Source organism: Anabrus simplex, chromosome 1, assembly GCF_040414725.1.
Source record: "Anabrus simplex isolate iqAnaSimp1 chromosome 1, ASM4041472v1, whole genome shotgun sequence".
Lineage (NCBI taxonomy): Eukaryota > Metazoa > Arthropoda > Insecta > Orthoptera > Tettigoniidae > Anabrus > Anabrus simplex.
In genome coordinates, this window is record NC_090265.1 from 1411859912 (window position 1) to 1411877859 (window position 17948).

The window sequence follows — 17948 nt, forward strand, 5'->3', positions numbered from 1 at the left end:
TCCATCTCTTAGGTGTAATACATAAGCAGCTGATTAAATAGTAAGGAGATGTACCATGGCATTCGGCAACAGTCTACATGACGCTACCAAGTAAATGAAGGAGCAGGGAAGTAGGTTATCGAAAAAGATCCTTGCGGTCGAAAATAAAGTTGATACCGTCGAGGCGGAGGCTCGTAAGAATTTAGATTCGGTCATGGGCAAAGTGGACGATAATCTAAAGGTCTCAGACGAGAGCATGAGGTGACTGAATTAAATCGAATCACTGACAGCGAGGCCGTTAGACAACAACTCGCCGGAGTAAAGTGCGACATGTCACAATGGCGTACGGAAATGACCGTCAACTGCAGGATATACACAAAGAGTTGATACTTAGCGAAGGGGGCGTCAGAGAAGAATAGAAAAAGGCTATGAACGTTGAATTACGGAAACTTAAGGTACAGGGCGAGAACCTGCCATCTTTAGTCAAATTTATCACTGATGGGTAGGTAACAATTACGAAGGCTCGAAACAAGTATCCGCCAGTACCGGATAATAATAATACTAATCCATTCTTGGAAAACCCGGTAACAGCTGAAAAAAATACTCAACTCGCACCTTAGGAAAATATTCAGGTTGCTGTCAAGTTCCCGAACTTCATTAGCATTACAAAAATGAGTGAGGAAGAACCACGCAAGATTAACGGTACAGAATCAATCACGCCTAAGATGTCCATTCGTGAATTAAAGGAGTATTTCAAGGAGATTCAAACACCCGAAGAGAAGAAACTTCGCTTAGCAGAAAAATATCTGGAGTCTAGTCCTAAATTGTGGTTCATGGTTTATAGGTACTTATTCGAAACGTTCGAAGACTTTGAAAAAGCATTCCTCAATAGATATTGGAGTGTGGCCGCTCAACAGGTATTGCTGTTAGAGTTATACTCCTGAAAGTATAATTCAACCATGCCGACACGATATAGCAAATACTTCATCCAGCGCTTTGTAAAATTAATGGAACTAGACAACCCTCCTTGACAAACTGAGTTATTGCAGACTATATTTAAGCAATTTCCTCCAGACGTGCACAAGATGCTCATTACTGCCAAAGTGGAAAGTCCAGTGAGGGCCGAAAACACCTTACGTCAGCTGGATGACACTATCAACGTAAGCACACCCAGGCATACTCGAAATAATGAAGGAGCATACGTGGTAGATGCCGTAAAATCCAACAGCACTAACGATATTAAGGGGCAGAATACGGGAGCGATTCCTCGCCGGAAACAAGAGGAGAGAAGGGAGGGATATAGAGCCGAGTTCCCAAGTAACAGGCAATACAATTATAATGACTCGAGGCAATAACCTAGGAGACATCTAGGTAAGGACCGGAACAGATATGACGAAAGGAAACGAAGTTGTCCATATCAACGCTATGAACTGCGCAGGAAGTGGAGCGAACGTGGTGGACGACCACAACAACCGTACTATAGGGAGCCAAATAACCACGATCGTGAGAGTAGGCGATATATTCAGGAGCTTAACTCACAGCGCGGGGAGCAAGCAAAATGGAAGCAGGCCATCAACTGGCAGAACATGGACCCAGATATTACATGAGCCGAAAGTATTCAATACCAGCAGTCGCGAGGCCAAGGAGACCATGGTGGTCAACCATTAAACCCGGCAGCACAACCCTACCAAACCAATGTGAAAAAATGTCGATCACTCGTTGAAGTCCTCATCCGACAGCAGTTAACCTGAACTACAGGCCGACAACGTATGTGAATGGATTATAGTGCAGGTAGACTCTTGGTTTGTACAAACTTATTAGAATATCCCATTAAGAGAGAGACTAACCAAATTTAACGATCACCAGCCATCAATGTGAGAATTCACGGTACTCATGAGAGAGCCCTCGCAGACACAGGCGAGAAAATTAGCATCATTTCTACGACATGATATAATGACTTGAAAGAAAGTCATAATATCCCTGAATTTCCCGAATCAGCAGTAAAAATCAGAGGAATTATTGCTGACAAAACTACTATTTGTAAATCAAAAACTGTATTAGAGTTCGAAATTGGATACTCAACCTTTATTCATCACTTGTAATTATGTACCGCTTGAATTACACCATCTTAGGCGCCGATTTTCTGAGGGAAACTAATGCTGTGATATATCTCGCTAGAAATGTTATTAAATTTCGTAAGATCGAGGGTAACGAAAGAATACAGCTAAACCAAGAGGCAAATAATGGAGCAGAGGTTAATTATGCAATTCACGACGAGAATACTTGTGTCGAGGAAAAAAATCATTTTTAAATTGGCGAGGACATTTTGAGTCACGAAAGTATTTTTAAGTACATTTTTATCACTGAAATTGAAAAGGAGGTAGATGATTTAATAGCAGCAAAGGTAGCAGAATTGAAAGGCACCAGGGAACAGAAGTAAAAGCTGAGAGCTGCAGTATGTTAATTAATTACAAAGAATTATTTGATTCTAAGGTTGGCAAAATCCCCAATTTCACATACACTCTAAACATCACGGATTGGCGACCGCTCAAAGCTTATCAAATCCCTGAAAATTACTACCAAGTAAATGAAGGAGCAGGGAAGTAGGTTATCGGAAAAGATCCTTGCAGTCGAAAATAAAGTTGATACCATCGAGGTGGAGGCTCGTAACAATTTAGAAATGGTCATGGGCAAAGTGGACGATAATCTAAAGGTCTCAAACGAGAGCATGAGGCGACTGAATTAAATCGGATCACTGACAGCGAGGTAATAAATATTATTAGGGAGATGGAGGAAAACAGGATTGTATCCAAGAGGATTACCCCATTCGAGAATGATCTTGTCACCGTTATAAAACAAGATAAATATCTCCGAATTTGTTTAGATGGCCGCCAACATAACGAGAAATTAATTCCTGAAAACGAACAGCCTCCACCAATTAAGGATATCGTTCGTCGATTCAGAGGTATGAAGTTGTTTATGGGAGACTTAATGTCCTCATTCCGTCATATTCAGCTGAAGGAAAAATATAAGCTACTCACTGGCTTCATTTTTTATCAACATACCTACGTTTCCGAAAAGCTTCCGTTCGGATTGAAGAATAGCAGGGCAACGCTAATTAAGGGTCATGAAAGAAACCTCACCGACACTGTGAAGGAGATAACTATACGGTACATTGATGATATCATTGTTCCAAGTCCCATGCTGGATTGCACGTAGTGATAAAAAATTGTCAGAGTGGCCATATGAACGAACATATGTAATGGCATCCTGTGCGTACTCATGCATACGCCGTGGGCAGCCATTGAACGTTAATGGAAGTATGACCATTTTGTCAATGTCGAAAACATTTCCATCGCCTGCAATTGCATCTCGCAAATGAATATATTCTTCTGAATGCAACGATTTCTGATTAACAATGAATAACAAGCGTTCGGATTCAATTTTGGCATACATCTCTACCACGTATTGATGGAATAGTTGACGACGTTGCAGAATATGATTTCTTGTATTCTGAGATACCGTTATGCGGTATGAATAATTATTCATTGCTGATACCTTTTATCGAGTTGTTTATGTGTGCGAATAAAGAGAACGAAAGATAAGAAATATGTCAAGTACATTTACGAATACTGCAGAGTTAAGAAGAAATTTATATTTTCATTTAATAAAATGAAAAATGTATCTTTAGTTACCTCTAATTGGATTAGTTTGAAGTGATATCCATCCGCCTCCTACAAAATTATGGGATACTGCAGCGCATCGTGTGATCGATGTGTTTCACCCACGTGTTGAATAGTATTAATCCGTCGCTAAAGAGTTATATCACTGGGCAAGTTGGCCGTGCGGTTAGGGACGCGACGCTGTGAACTTGAATCCGGGAGATAGTTGGTTCAAACACCACTGTGGGCAGCCCGGAAGATTGTTTCCCGTGGTTTTCTATTTTCACTCCACGCAAATACTTGGGCTATACCTTAATTAAGGCCACCAATTCCTTTCCACTCCTAGCCTTTTCCTATCCCATCGTCGGCATAAGTACTATCTGTATCGGTGCGACTTAAAGCATTGCAAATTCTTAACTGTATACAATTACTTAGACGTGCATTATTACATTTTTCCAGCCTTTGTATTCCACTATATTTTCAAGAACAACGTCGGGCATGAGTTCCCCTGTCAGCGGCTTGTCGAGACTTACTCTCTTACGTGTTCTCTGCGGCGCTTTGAACTGTGATTATTCAGCTTGATCTCTTCTTTTCCCTATAAGAGAACGCCTTGAATTGGGTTAATATTAAAAGGTTATTGACAGATACACAAAGCCAAAACGTTGCCGGAATGATCTCCACAGCAACTCTCTTTACTGTCTAATACCCGGCTGACCGAGCTTAGCACGGAACCATGACGAAATTTTATTTATAATTGATGAACATAAATAAAAGATCATGAAGAATGCAGTAATTGATAAATAACTTATTTATTATATATTTCGAACAAAAATATGGTAACTACTTATTAGTTTGTATAAAATAATACAACCTTAATAAACGTTAAACATCATAATCTAACACCTCTTTCAAGGCTATATTGCTGGAATGATGTGTATTCACTGTGGTTGTAGTATTCTTAATGCGCTTGGCCTCTAGAGAATGCCACGTACAGCTTACCATGCCTAAAAACTGATGTTTTGAGTTCCACGCCAACAAACTCAAAAGTTGGCCCTGCGCTTCTTGCACCGTAACAGCAAATCGTCGCTGCCGGGACAAAACCTCATATGTGAAATATTTTTGCTTATAACTTTGGCTGGTAATGTTCTGTCATCTAAGGTGCACTATTGGGTGGATGTTGTCACGGCATTCTCGCTCTTCATAATATATGTGCTGCGGGTCAGTAAATCTTCAAAAATATTATCACATAGGAGGTTTTGTCCCGGCAACGACGAAATGCAGGTTTTACTGGAAATTGATATCGTTGCAAGGTACATCCTAGATGACCATTTGTGGAATCAAGGGTGATTCTAGGAATATGCATTTATTTGCCGAATTGTTCGCCACTGATCTTTTCCTTTAATTACCGTACGTTATTACTCAGCCTTGTTACAATTAGTCTAGTTCCGTAGCATGAAATTTACTGATACATCCAAATTACGTAATAATATTATTATTGCATTTTCAATTTAAATTCATGTGGCAGTAAGTCTGAGATGTTCACTGGATTAGGGAATTCAGTTGTAAATTCAAATGCTCCTTCGGGTTAATCTCTTACTGATTGGTAACTATGGTAGAATTTGTACTCTACGGGAAGTTTGTCAGTGATATCATTGTTAATTCTATCGACTTCTTTGTTGAGGGGCGCGAGTAGTCTATGACGTATTCCTTCGTTATTTCCAGTGGCAAGGCTGTTTCAGAGAACTTTTTCAAGAAGGTTGTCACTTGAAATGATATATTGTGGCAATTGAATTTCTTCCATTTTATTCAGCGCTTATTTTCCGTTGCCTAGCTTCAGAAGATATTAAGCAAACTGACGTTGCTCCAAGTCAATACGCATGTTTCCCTCGAGTGTAATCAACTTGAGTAGTTGACATAGAGAACATATTTTAATGGACGGTTCTAATCATTCATTTATGTTTGCTCGTTGCTCTAGAGGAAGACATTGATGAAAGTCTCCTTCCAGCACCATCACTTTTCCACCAAAAGGGAGATCCGTACTGCCAACTGTTCGTAAGTGTTGATCAATTATATTTAATCCGTATTTTGTATGACCGGAGCTTCATCCACAAGAAAAAATATCTGTTTCTGTTAATCTCGGGGCTTTAGACGAACCTGGTTTGATATTCGAAAACTGACTCTGGTGTTAGTGGTCTCTGAGCCGAAAGGCTTCAGGAAAGTACGATCATTAGGGAGTAGTATGGGTGTGACACCGGTAAATGCCATCCATTTTAAGTTAAGATGTCTCCCAGTTAGCACGTAGTAGGTAGTTTTATAGGTAGATTAAATGTCTCCGTGGTGCCACCTGGACCATCAACGAAAAAGCATTTTATTTCAACATTTGCATAATTTACTGCACGAAGTATGGTTTTGACGATTTATATTTGTTTCCCTCTGTGAAGCCGAAATATTTGCTCTCCCAGTGCTACTGATTGGTCGGCATTCAGAATATCCTGATTTATTTCCTTCTCCTTTTCGTCAATTCCCTCAAAGCTAAACGTTTGTACCCGATATTGGAAATTTCTGCCTTCTGTTGCTTCAGTGTCTTTTTATAGGTCGTAATCCGGTAAGCTCGCTTAATTGCGTCTTTAGAAGTCTCTCCGCTTCGTCGAGCTGCATGTTCAAACTATTCTTCCAGATTTTCTTTAAATGTTTCCCAAAGCCACATGGGGTTTTCAGGAGTTCCAAAGATTAATATTTGCGCAAAAACGCTTCACATCGCCGTGGACATTTTAGATAGGAGAGATTCTCGTAATCCTTCTACCCGTTGCTGATCGTCGTAGGGTAAACCACGACCTTAACAAGCTTGTTTTATGTCTCATCTCGGATGTAATTTACAATTCGTAGCTCTCGAAAACTTGTTGCGTCGTTTAGGTGATAAATCAATAACGCAAGTGGTACAGTTCTGGTTGGGCAATGTAATTTGCATTATGAATCCTACCAATGACTTGCAGCTGGCGAACTCTCTGAACCCATTCACTCAATCTTCCAATCCCTCGGAAACATTCAGGCATCTGACAGTAATAATAGTGCGGTACACTTTCAAAATGTCCATTCAATGGATTGATCTCTTCTTGTTGTTTGATGTTTGTATTGTGTCTTAAATAAGCTTCTAATGTTGAACCTCTTAGGCCAGTATCAGCTAAATCTTCCTGAGATTTTTTTATGTTTGCGATTCGATATCGACGTTTCAAATTTATGTTCAAGCGTTAAACGCTGTGACTTTCCTTTTTAATTTCAAAAGGCACACCGTCATTCAATGTATGTGTTCGCTTCACTGTAAATTACTGTTCTCTGTTCCTCAACAACTTTAACTACTGCACAATCATATCTTGTATATGTATGTGTAAATTTATTTCACAGCTAGAATACTCCACACATACTGATCGTTAATATGACAATTAAACTTTTTCAGTAAATATGCACTGTAAGGGGCTACATGGCTATTGTCTCATGTTATTCTACGACTATTTATGTCCTTGCGATAAACGGCATGCTCGTGTGAAAATTCGGAATGAAACAAGGTATACAAATATCTAGTACTGTCTAACAGTGACTTCCTAATTATAGACTTTACATTTGAAACTGCAGTGTGTTTCTCGGTACTTGAAGTTTGAGAACTGGAGTACCATACGACGACCTTAGATGAACATTACTCCTTTGAAGAAGCTTTGACAGTCATCAGTTGTTTGGTAGTTAAACTGCTGGAAAATCTATTGTCTAGCTGAATTCCTAAGGAAAATGATAGGTATCATTCGGTCCGCCTCTGTCTCGAGACCCGGGTTATATTCCCGGCTCTGCCACGAAATTTGAAATGCAGTACGAGGGCTGGAACAGGGTCCACTCAGCGTCGGGAGGTCAAATGAATAGAGGGGAGTTCGATTCCCCCTCAGCTATTCCCGAAGTGGTTTTCCGTTTTCTTCCACCACTCCTCCAGGCAAATGCCAGAATGGTACCTAACTTAAGGACACGGCCTCTTCCGTCTCTCTTCCTTGTCTATCCCTTCCAATCTTACCATCCCCCACAAGGTGCCTGTTCAGCATAGCAGCTGGGGCCACCTGGGCGAGGTACTGGTCCTCCTACCCAGTTGTATATCCAAGACCGTATCTCTCATGCTTCAGGTGGTCTAGGTACGATCCCTTGTTGAATCTGAGGGAATAACCAACCCTGGAAGACAATCTTAAGAAAGAGAAATAAAGTTGTTACTGGTAGCCAAACTGTAAAAACCGCATGTAAACTCCTGAAAATCAAGAAGTGCTCTTTTACAAATTGTATACCACCACCTATACTAACCTGCCAGCCAAGAATCTGTTCGTAAAAAAAATGCGACGGCTGGTATTTCAACTGTTTAAGCTAGGCACCAGGCCATAAGATTAAACAAGATGCCGTAACCATCACAGCCATCAGCGTGCTGCCATTGCGTTTTTTTTTAAGTGAACAGTAATTATCACAGCCGTCATTGTATTCTTTTTTCTAATACAAACTTGATGAATTATTTTTCGTGAAGATAACACCATTATTGATCGATTTCTCTTCCCAAGAAACCTCTAGTACGCCATTTTCGCATTTCGAGCCTTGAGAAATGGATTATATAGCAACAATAATTGCTAGGTTATGAGTATAGAGTACGTTGGTTTTCCTGGACGACCTTTGTGTATAATAATGCGTTGTTTAAACACATACATACACTGCTAATAAGAAACTATCATCACTGAGAAGATTTATTTGTTTCTATCAGATAACCGCCATCTGTTGCAATGAGACAATGTAGACAATTAAACAGTACTGTCTAGCAATGAGTTCCCAATTATGCTGTTCACATTATAAAAATGACAACTAGAGTACCATACGAAGACCACATCGATGGCGTAGATTGAATACCTCGTATCTCACAAAGTTCTTCCTATCCATTATTTCCCTTAAGACTGGTCACGCCTTCCAGTCGCACTTGGATATGCGGTCCATCAGAACAATGTTCGTTGGGTTTATTTTCCTATGCGTGCGAGTATAGGAAAATGAACCTTATAAAAATTACACTCTAGGAGTTAGTAAATACATCACGCAGACATACTTTCCTATAATACGGCACGGTAAGGTTCATTTTCCTTCACACGCCGGCAGAGGAAAAAGAACACAACGAACATTGTTCTGATGGCCTGCATATTCATGTGTGGTTGGGAGGCGTAACTAGTCTTAAGGGAAATAATGGATACGAAGAACTTTGTGAGATACGAGGTATTCAATCTAGGCCATCGAAATACTGCATGTAAACTCCTGAAAATCAAGAAGTGTTCGTTTTGAAATTGCACATCGCCATCTGTCCTAACCTGCCAGCCAACAATCTGTTGGTAAAAATGGGGCTCGAACCGTCTATGCTTGGCACGATATCATAAGACTGAACTCGACGCCTTAACGACAACAGCCATCACGCGTGCTCAAGGACACTTCCAAAAAACGTTATCTATCATGGTAATCATTGTACCGTTTTCGTAATCCACACGAGATAAATTACATTTTTCTGGAAATGAGACCCTTACCGATCGATTTCTAGTCCCAAGAAATTTTCATCAAATAATTTAGAGTCGGTTTCTAGAAAGCTGGTATTTATATACCAGAACTGCTCATTTAATAGTATTAACCGAGGAATGTCGCATTGAAAGCAATGCTATCATATGAAATGATCGATCAAATGAAAAACGGCTCAGTTTCTCACTTTTCATTTAAAATACTACTCTTGCATTCTAACAATTCCAAGTTTCAGAGTTAAACCGACCCAGCCACAGACAGCGGTAACATTGCTCTGCCATTTTCCGTTAGGCGCGCATGCTTCCAATTCTTTCAACGCCTAATAAAAGGGACAAAATTGCTGGAATAATGCAATGGACCAGTGCGTCACATTCCAGTAGTTACCAGAAAATGTATGAAATAAGAATGGCATGATGAAAAAGAAAGGATTCTAACTTCCCAGCTACTTCCCGCTGATATTCAGGCAGGCAGTTCTAGTGGCCACGAAGCAGTAATGCCATCTGTCGAAGTTGAACGGAAGCAGAAGGAAAGACAGATCACAGCAAACAATAGTCAACGTAATGTTATTGTTATTCAATTTTATAGGCTTTCATTGTTATAGGTTTCCTTCCGACTGTGCAATATAGGGCATACTTTCATGACGTTCACGATTTTTCCCCACATTCTGTTAATCATATTTACAACTTTCTTTACCGATATGGTCTAACCAAGCGGATTATCAGGTTAGGACAATCACGACGAAACCCACCGCCATCGCCAGTTAACACGAGTAAACAAAACTGAACATGTCAGCGATGCTTGACGTTCACATGGACTAAGCAATAGAAGTCTAAATTACGAATATCTCTTTTTCACAGCTGGTACTGTAAAATAGTTATTTTTAAATTACAATTTGCCTTGCGCCGCTGCGACACATAGATCTTACGCTGGCGATAGAATAGGAAAGCCTAGGGGTGATAATGGCGTGGCCGTGGCCTGAATTAAGGTGCAGCCCCAGCATTTTCTTTGTGTAAAAATGGGAAACCACGGAAAACCGTCTTCAGCGCTGCCGGCAGTGGGGTTTGAACCCACTATCTCCCGAATGCAAGCTCACAGATGCACGACCCTCTCCTCACGCCCAAATTGATATGTGTATCGTATAAAACTTTTGTTGTGTTGCAAGTAGGAACACTAATATTTGAGAATTAAGTATTAGGCTTTCCCTTAAACCTTCAGGTCATCCAACGTGAAAAGTATATTTTACAACCTAGACTCTTGTACCTTACTTTCTGACATTACATAATGACTTTCATTCAATTCCGTTCTGATATTTCCACTCGGCTCGACGTTGATATGGACTATGCAACAAAAATCTAAATTCATAAATCTCTCTGTTATATCCGGTAAGGTAAAACTGTGTATTACATAAATGACCGGAAATTATATTTACTATAACGTTTGTTATGCATTCTATATTGATAGGACAATTAATAACTTAGATATTTGAGAATTATATTCTGTGCCTGTCCGCCTCTGTGGTGTAGTGGTTAGTGTGATTAACTGCCCGGAGGATCGGGTTCGATTCCCGGCTCTGCCACGAAATTTCGGTTCGATGGCTGGCTGGCTCAGCCTCGGAAAGCCAGCTGAATAGACGGGGGCACGATTCCCTGCTCAGCCATCCTCGAAGTCGTTTCTCACTTCCCCTGGCAAATGCCGGGATGGTACCTAACTTAAGGCCACGGCCGCTTCCTTCCCTCTTCCTTCTCCATCCCTTTCTATATTCCGCCCCCACCACCACAAGGCCCCTGCTCAGCATAGCAGGTTATGCAACCTGTGAGACATACTGGCCCTCCTTTCCAGTTGTATTCCCGACCTAAATCTCAGGCTCCAGGACACTAACCTTGAGGAGGTAGAGGTGGGATCTCTCGCTGAGTCCGAGGATAAACGGATTAAGAAGGAAAGGAAAAAATGATACATATTCCGGACCTTCTCCTAAATGACACTTTCAACCAGTGTGAATAAAATTATTTATAGTCTAGATTGCAGGGTCTTATGCCTTGACTTCACGTATCGATTTTCTTTAAATTCTATTCAGCAAATTTTTGTGATGCGCGTACATACACACATATATGTAAGCCTACGCACAGATAGACAGGCAGACAGATAGATAGACATACAAAAATGATAGAAAATTAAAAATTGCATTTTCTTCTTACTGTTGAAGCAACCCACACACTAAAAACATTCTTTATTAATTCTGAGCGATGTACAGATTAAACGATGATTTTATACTGGCTTTCCGCCGCGTCTTCGTTCGGGAGCAGTTATGTATTTAAGGCGATAGGTTACTTTAAAGCGAGAAGTTTCTTGTATAATACATTAGCCGTTCTTCCTTTTTCAGTAATGTACATGAAAAAGAATTTGTTTTGATGTAACTCATGAAAGCGACACATAAAGGTGTGCATGAGAAAAACTTCCACTGAAATCAACTCCCGCCACGCTATGTGTTTAGCATTGTGCTTTGTTTATTGACATGCCAAAGGAGACTCTTACCGGAAATTTGAAGTCAACAGGTATATCTGAAGGAACCACATGTATTTTCGGTATTAGGGCCGCTTCTCGTTTGTCAAAGCCAGTTAAATTAGTACTTTCATCGAACAGTTTTTCAAAATCGCGTCACATTGTACTACTTTGGAGGGTGTAGATTACGTGGCCTTCTGACCCCAACCGGGCAGGCTCAGTCCTGGCTTAGTGCTGTGCTACTTGAAAGTGCTTATATACATTAGCCTCAATTCAGTAGATTTAATGACACGTAAAATTTACCGCGGGACTGTATTCCAACACCTTGGCGTCTCCAAAAACCGTAAAAATAGCGAGACGTAAAAGTCAATAGCATCACTATTATTACTATTATAACACATTGCGTAACCATATACAGGCACCGTTACTTTCAAAATCACCGTGTGTGGTGGCAAGGTGAAAGGATGTAAATAATTTAGAAACTCTGTAGGGGAATGAGCAGCTTCTTCCGTATCGACAGAGTAGTATACTGATACCTGGGCAGTAAATTTGGAGAAAGATGACTCCCTTTGTCTTTGTATAGTCATTCTCTGACCTGTGTTGGTCAGTTTCATTGTTATATGATATACGTATTTTTGGAATGCAATGCACTACAATCTATATTCGCTTTTCATTTCGGCAGGATGAGTTTTCATAGATTTATGTAGATATCAAAAAAACTGGGAAACTATTAATTATTGTATCGTAGCATTTTTAACGAATGCTGACCGAATTCGTTGAAAGCTCACGAGCTGGCTCGCAATCTACTCGCTGACTCTGAAGCTGGTCATTTATTTATCCGTATTTCAGAATAGAGATTGCGCGAGAAAATGAAAACTACTATATCTTCGAAAGTTTGGATTAAAATAACATTCTGTAAATTGCATATTATTCTAAATTACATATTATTCTACATTACATGAGGGGAATAATTTGTTTTGATAAGGATTAACTAATTCATTTTAAAATTTGCTTTCAAAATTGACGTTTACTTGTGCAAATCGTAACATAAACACAGATATAATTGATTATGTGTTAAATATAAGTATAAGCCGCCCCGGACTCTTTCGTAGAACGTTTTATGCTGAACAATTCTTAACCTCATAACACAGATTAATCTTTAACGGTTTATCCATCGCAAGCTTCTACTTGCTTCATTTAAATCGTTACTGTAACATAAAAACACTTAGAGTGGGTTATGTGTTAAAGATACATATATGTTGTCACGGACTTGTTTTACAGAACTTTTCATCCTGAACAATTCTTACCCGCAAAGTATAGATGTATCTTTAATGGTTTAGCCAGCGTAGCGAAAATGTTATACGAACAGCTGTGTTTTCTTCAACTTGCTTCACTGAAATTGTTACTGTTCGGCTTCCTTTGGACATAGATGAATGTTTATATATATAAGCCTTTCTAGAGAAATTCTTAACCGAACTGTGAATACCGCATCAAAATCCATCCAGTCCTTCTTGAGATTAACCCTCACAGACAGACAGACAGACAGACAGACAGACAGACAGACAGACAGACAGACAGACAGACAGACAGACAGACAGACAGACAGACAGACAGACAGACAGACAGACAGACAGACAGACAGACAGACAGACAGACAGACAGACAGACAGACAGACAGACAGACAGACAGAATCGACGACTTTATTCTATACTAAAAACAGATTATACAGGTTTGCCTGAAATAACGGGTGACCACGAAGATCTAGAATACTACAGTAAGTCAATAAATTAATAGCTTAAAACATGTCAATATAGACAATTTAATTTTAGACATTCTAACTTCTTATACTGCTCTATGGGAAGCCAGGAAGCCTGAATATTCTCCCTCTAGTGTTACTTTACGTGCCAGAAAATCTGTCGCCATGCTGACGTATTTGGGTACTTTCAAATACCACCGGTTTGAGTCTGAATCGAACCCGTCAACTTGAGGTCAGAAGGCTAGCGTTCTATTTTATCAGTTAAGAAATAATTAGTAACTGGTAAAATCCATCCGGTGGATTTAGCTCATTCATTTTTAAACAACCATATCACCCCATTCTGAATGCGTGTGATCGTGAATAGAAATTTATATTGTAGCTGATTACAGTCTGTATTAGTAGGCATATGTTCGAATCCATGGCTAAAAATGACTAGCGTTCTGGCATTTGGTCCAGGGGATGCCAGGTTCGATTCCCGGCCGGGTCGGGTATTTTAACCATCATTGGTTAATTGCGATGGCCCGGAGGCTGAGTGTATGCGTGTGTATGTGTGTGTCCTATCTTCATCATTAGCATTTATCATAGGTAGGACGCAATCCTCATAGACGCGCAGGTCACCTGTGTAGTGTCAACTCGAAAGACCTGCACCATACCTCTTCGGAAGCCAGACGTCATTAAATTGTTAGTGGGCGTATAGAACAACTGTTAAACCTTGTAAAAATCGTAGCTTAAAAAAGAATAAACGTAAAAATAGGAATAAGTTATGATGTGGTTGTTAACCGGCATCTACAAGAATAAGGTTTAATTTGAGAAACACAAATAGAATCATTGTTGTACGTTATGTGGAGAAATAATGGAAGGGGAACATCCGTTCAGAGCATGTAGCGAGACAGGCTCTCTTAGAGTAAAACACTTGGGTAGTTATTCCAAAGCAAAAATAGAAAGAGAGAAACAATTTCATAAATTTATTAAACAAAAATTAGATAGCACCGGTTTGGACAGCAAATATTGTTTGTATACTAAAAACATTTCTCAAAACAATAGAAAAGCGATTGAACTAAGCACTAATTCAACCAATGAAGGACAGGATACATGTTTTCCTAGATTATATAACATTGTTTCATCTCCAGGACAAGAAAACTGACAGTTTGGAGAATGGGTGTAAGCATTCATTAGGATTAATTATAGTGTTTAAGGTAGTAACAGACGAACTAACTCTAATGAGAGAAATCAAATACATTTATAATAGCAACTAATTGGATTATAATAAACGATCACTCTCTACCCAGAATAAAAGAATAGAATAAAAGGGAAATTATTCAAAAAACAAGTATATCTTTTGTTCTATATGGACATTTTTTAAATATATTGTTACTGGAAACACAGTTTGTGAGTAGTGTCAGTAGAAAAAGAACATTGAATAACTTATTTTTCATTGTACGTCCTTTAAGTCTTATAATAATGTAGTTTGTTACGGCCCAACAACTAATTTTACGGTTTTGCTTACTTGCTTACTTACTTATTGCATTAACTTGGAATAAAACTGCAAATACTTTTGTCTATTATGCGCGTTTGATTTAGAGATGCTATGTTTAGCAAATAACTGACGTCAGAAGAATTTTGTGGCCATTTTGCATTTGTGTTCCACGCACATAAATTAGTAAAATCTCTCTTTACAATACGAATATCTATCCCGTAATATCTCCTCTAATATTCTAACGATGGATGAAGTTCTGAAGCAACAGAACGATGGAAACATGTCTTTCCAAATGAGAATTGAATGGTGTACAGTTACTAATACGAATTTTAATCATTAAGCTTCAACTGACGTGGATTATATCATATTGCAAGGTCGATGTCTCTTGTCAAGTCTTCGCTTTATTTATTCTTGGTATGGAACTGTTGTTCAATGATCAATTATCCATGAACTACTACTTCACGCTGTACGTAGCACATTACGACGTCAATGTAGGCGCCTCAGGATAACCTTGTGATCTCTCGAGGAAAAGCTTTCTTCATTGTAGAGAATTATTTCTGTGAAATAAAAGCAATGTGTTATTCCTTAATTACAGAGCTCGTCCGCTTCAATTCGAGTTTGAATGGCATATGGTTGAATATAACCTGAGAGTGCACTGCTAGTTGAGAGAGAATTGAGGATAATTAACTATTCCAGAGTGACTTCTCGATGAACGATTATGTCAATATCACTATTATTTTAAGTAACACTTCCACATGCCTCTTTTTATGTCTGTTACGTCCGGAATCGATTGTGAACTCGAGAATCGTAATGACTGACTAAAAGCAGAACAGATCAACATTGAATAATAAAGTTAATAGATTTCAGACTAACTGATGTACCCGTGCTTGGCTACGGAATTCTACATTTTATACAGAATTGTAGGTTAGGTAGTGTACACGTTGTGAGCAAGATTGTATTGAATTGCATAGCTCTTAACGTTACCCTAGAAACACGACGGAGAAATACTCCAAACGTCTTTTCTCATATGAAGACTGCGTTAAGCTCGCTTGCCTACCATCAATCACAGTCATGTTGGGGAATTTCTTTATAATGGCAGACATTCACTCTCCACCTGTCTTTTTACATTCTCAGAAAGACTGCCTTAGTGGTTTACCCAAGTGAAATGAACATAAGTCATTACAATGACGTCAGTAGGAACGACGCGAGTAAAAGTAATGATTTAACATGAAATACTCGATCAAATGAAAAACAACACATTTGCTCAATTTTAACGAACAGCACTACGTTGCCGATTTAACAGTTCAAAGTTCCAGAGCTGGAATGACCAGGCCGTGGTCCGTGAACACTCTTAGTCTTTTTCCGGCGGAGGGGTCGAATAGTGGAGAGTCCCAGGGCAAAAACTATGCCTATTACTAATCTGTTTCCTAGGAGTACCCGATGAGTCCGAAAATCTCAACTCACTACACTGGCGGCGGAAAAATCTATCTGGCTTGGAGGCAAATTTTTCTTCGAAGTAGGAGGAGAAACCCCCTCTTTACTGCTAATTTTGAATAAAATAAATGTAGAATTTAACATAAGTGAAAAGAAAGAAGCTCTTTTACCCCCTCTTCACTGCTAGTTTTGAATAAAATCAATGTAGAATTTAATAAAAGTGAAGCGGAAGAAAATCTTTTTAAGAAACGGCTCATTTCAGGGTTGAATTTTGCGTTATTTGGTGAATTGTTGTGCTATAATTTGGAATATTCCTAAATTTTAATTCTAGACCAGGTATTATTACTACTACCACTACCAATAAGTGAGGCTCTGCCTTAAGTGTGCCTATTGCTCATTCAAAACAGCGCGTCAGAGCAGGGATCGAATAGCTGGAATACTATGATGAACCAGTGTGTTACGTACCGCCAGTACGGTATTAGAAAATGTGTGAATCAGAAGAATGAGAGGCTAAAGAAGAAAGTTTTCTAACTCCTCAACTATTTCCCGCCAATATTCAGTCAAGCTGTTATACTTGGTACACAGCAGTAATTCCATCTATCGGAGTTGAGCAGCAGCATAAGAGACAAAGAACATTGCAACAAACAACGGTCAATGTAATGTTATTGTTGATCAATGTTATGGGCTTTCATTATTGTAGGGCTTCACATTTAGTGTTTTCTTCCGACTCTGAAATACCACCCTTATCATACTCGGTATATACCGAGCTCGATAGCTGCAGTCGCTTAAGTGCGGCCAGTATCCAGTAATCGGGAGATAGTGGGTTCGATCCCCACTGTCGGCAGCCCTGAAGAGGGTTTTCTGTGGTTTCCCATTTTCACACCAGGCAAATGCCGGGGCTGTACCTTAATTAAGGCCACGGCCGCTTCCTTACACTTCCTAGGCCTTTCCTATGCCATCGTCGCCACAAGACATATCTGCGTCGGTGCGACGTAAAGCAAGTAGAAAAAAAAAGTCGGTATGGTAAAGCTGAATAAAACGTAAATGTTCGGGAATTTTATTCTCTATAACTTTTGTTATGTAGTACTTTTCGATAGGACAAACTACATTATTTAATAATTTAATTTTAGGCGCCTTCCCCTAAACTACAATTTCATCCAGGGTGAATATAATTGTTTATAACTTAGACAGTTTCTTCTTCCCCGACTCTATATACCGACTTTCATTGAATTCTGTTATCCCATTTTCTTGTGGCTCCGCGTCGATATGGACTTGGCAACAAAAATACAACTTCATGAATATTTGTGTTATCAAAGCCTGTACGGTAACAATGTATGACATAAATGATAGGACATTTAATTCTATATAACCTTAGCTAGGCTATGTGTTATTTATCGATAGGACCACTAATAATATAAATACTTAAGAATTAAATTGTAGTCCTTCCCCTAAACTACCATTCCACTCAGCGTGAGTAAAATGATTTACTGCCTAGATTGTAGTGGCTTATCCACTAACTTCACATACCGATTTTCATTAAATTCTCTTCAGCCGTTTTCTCGTGATGCGTGTACA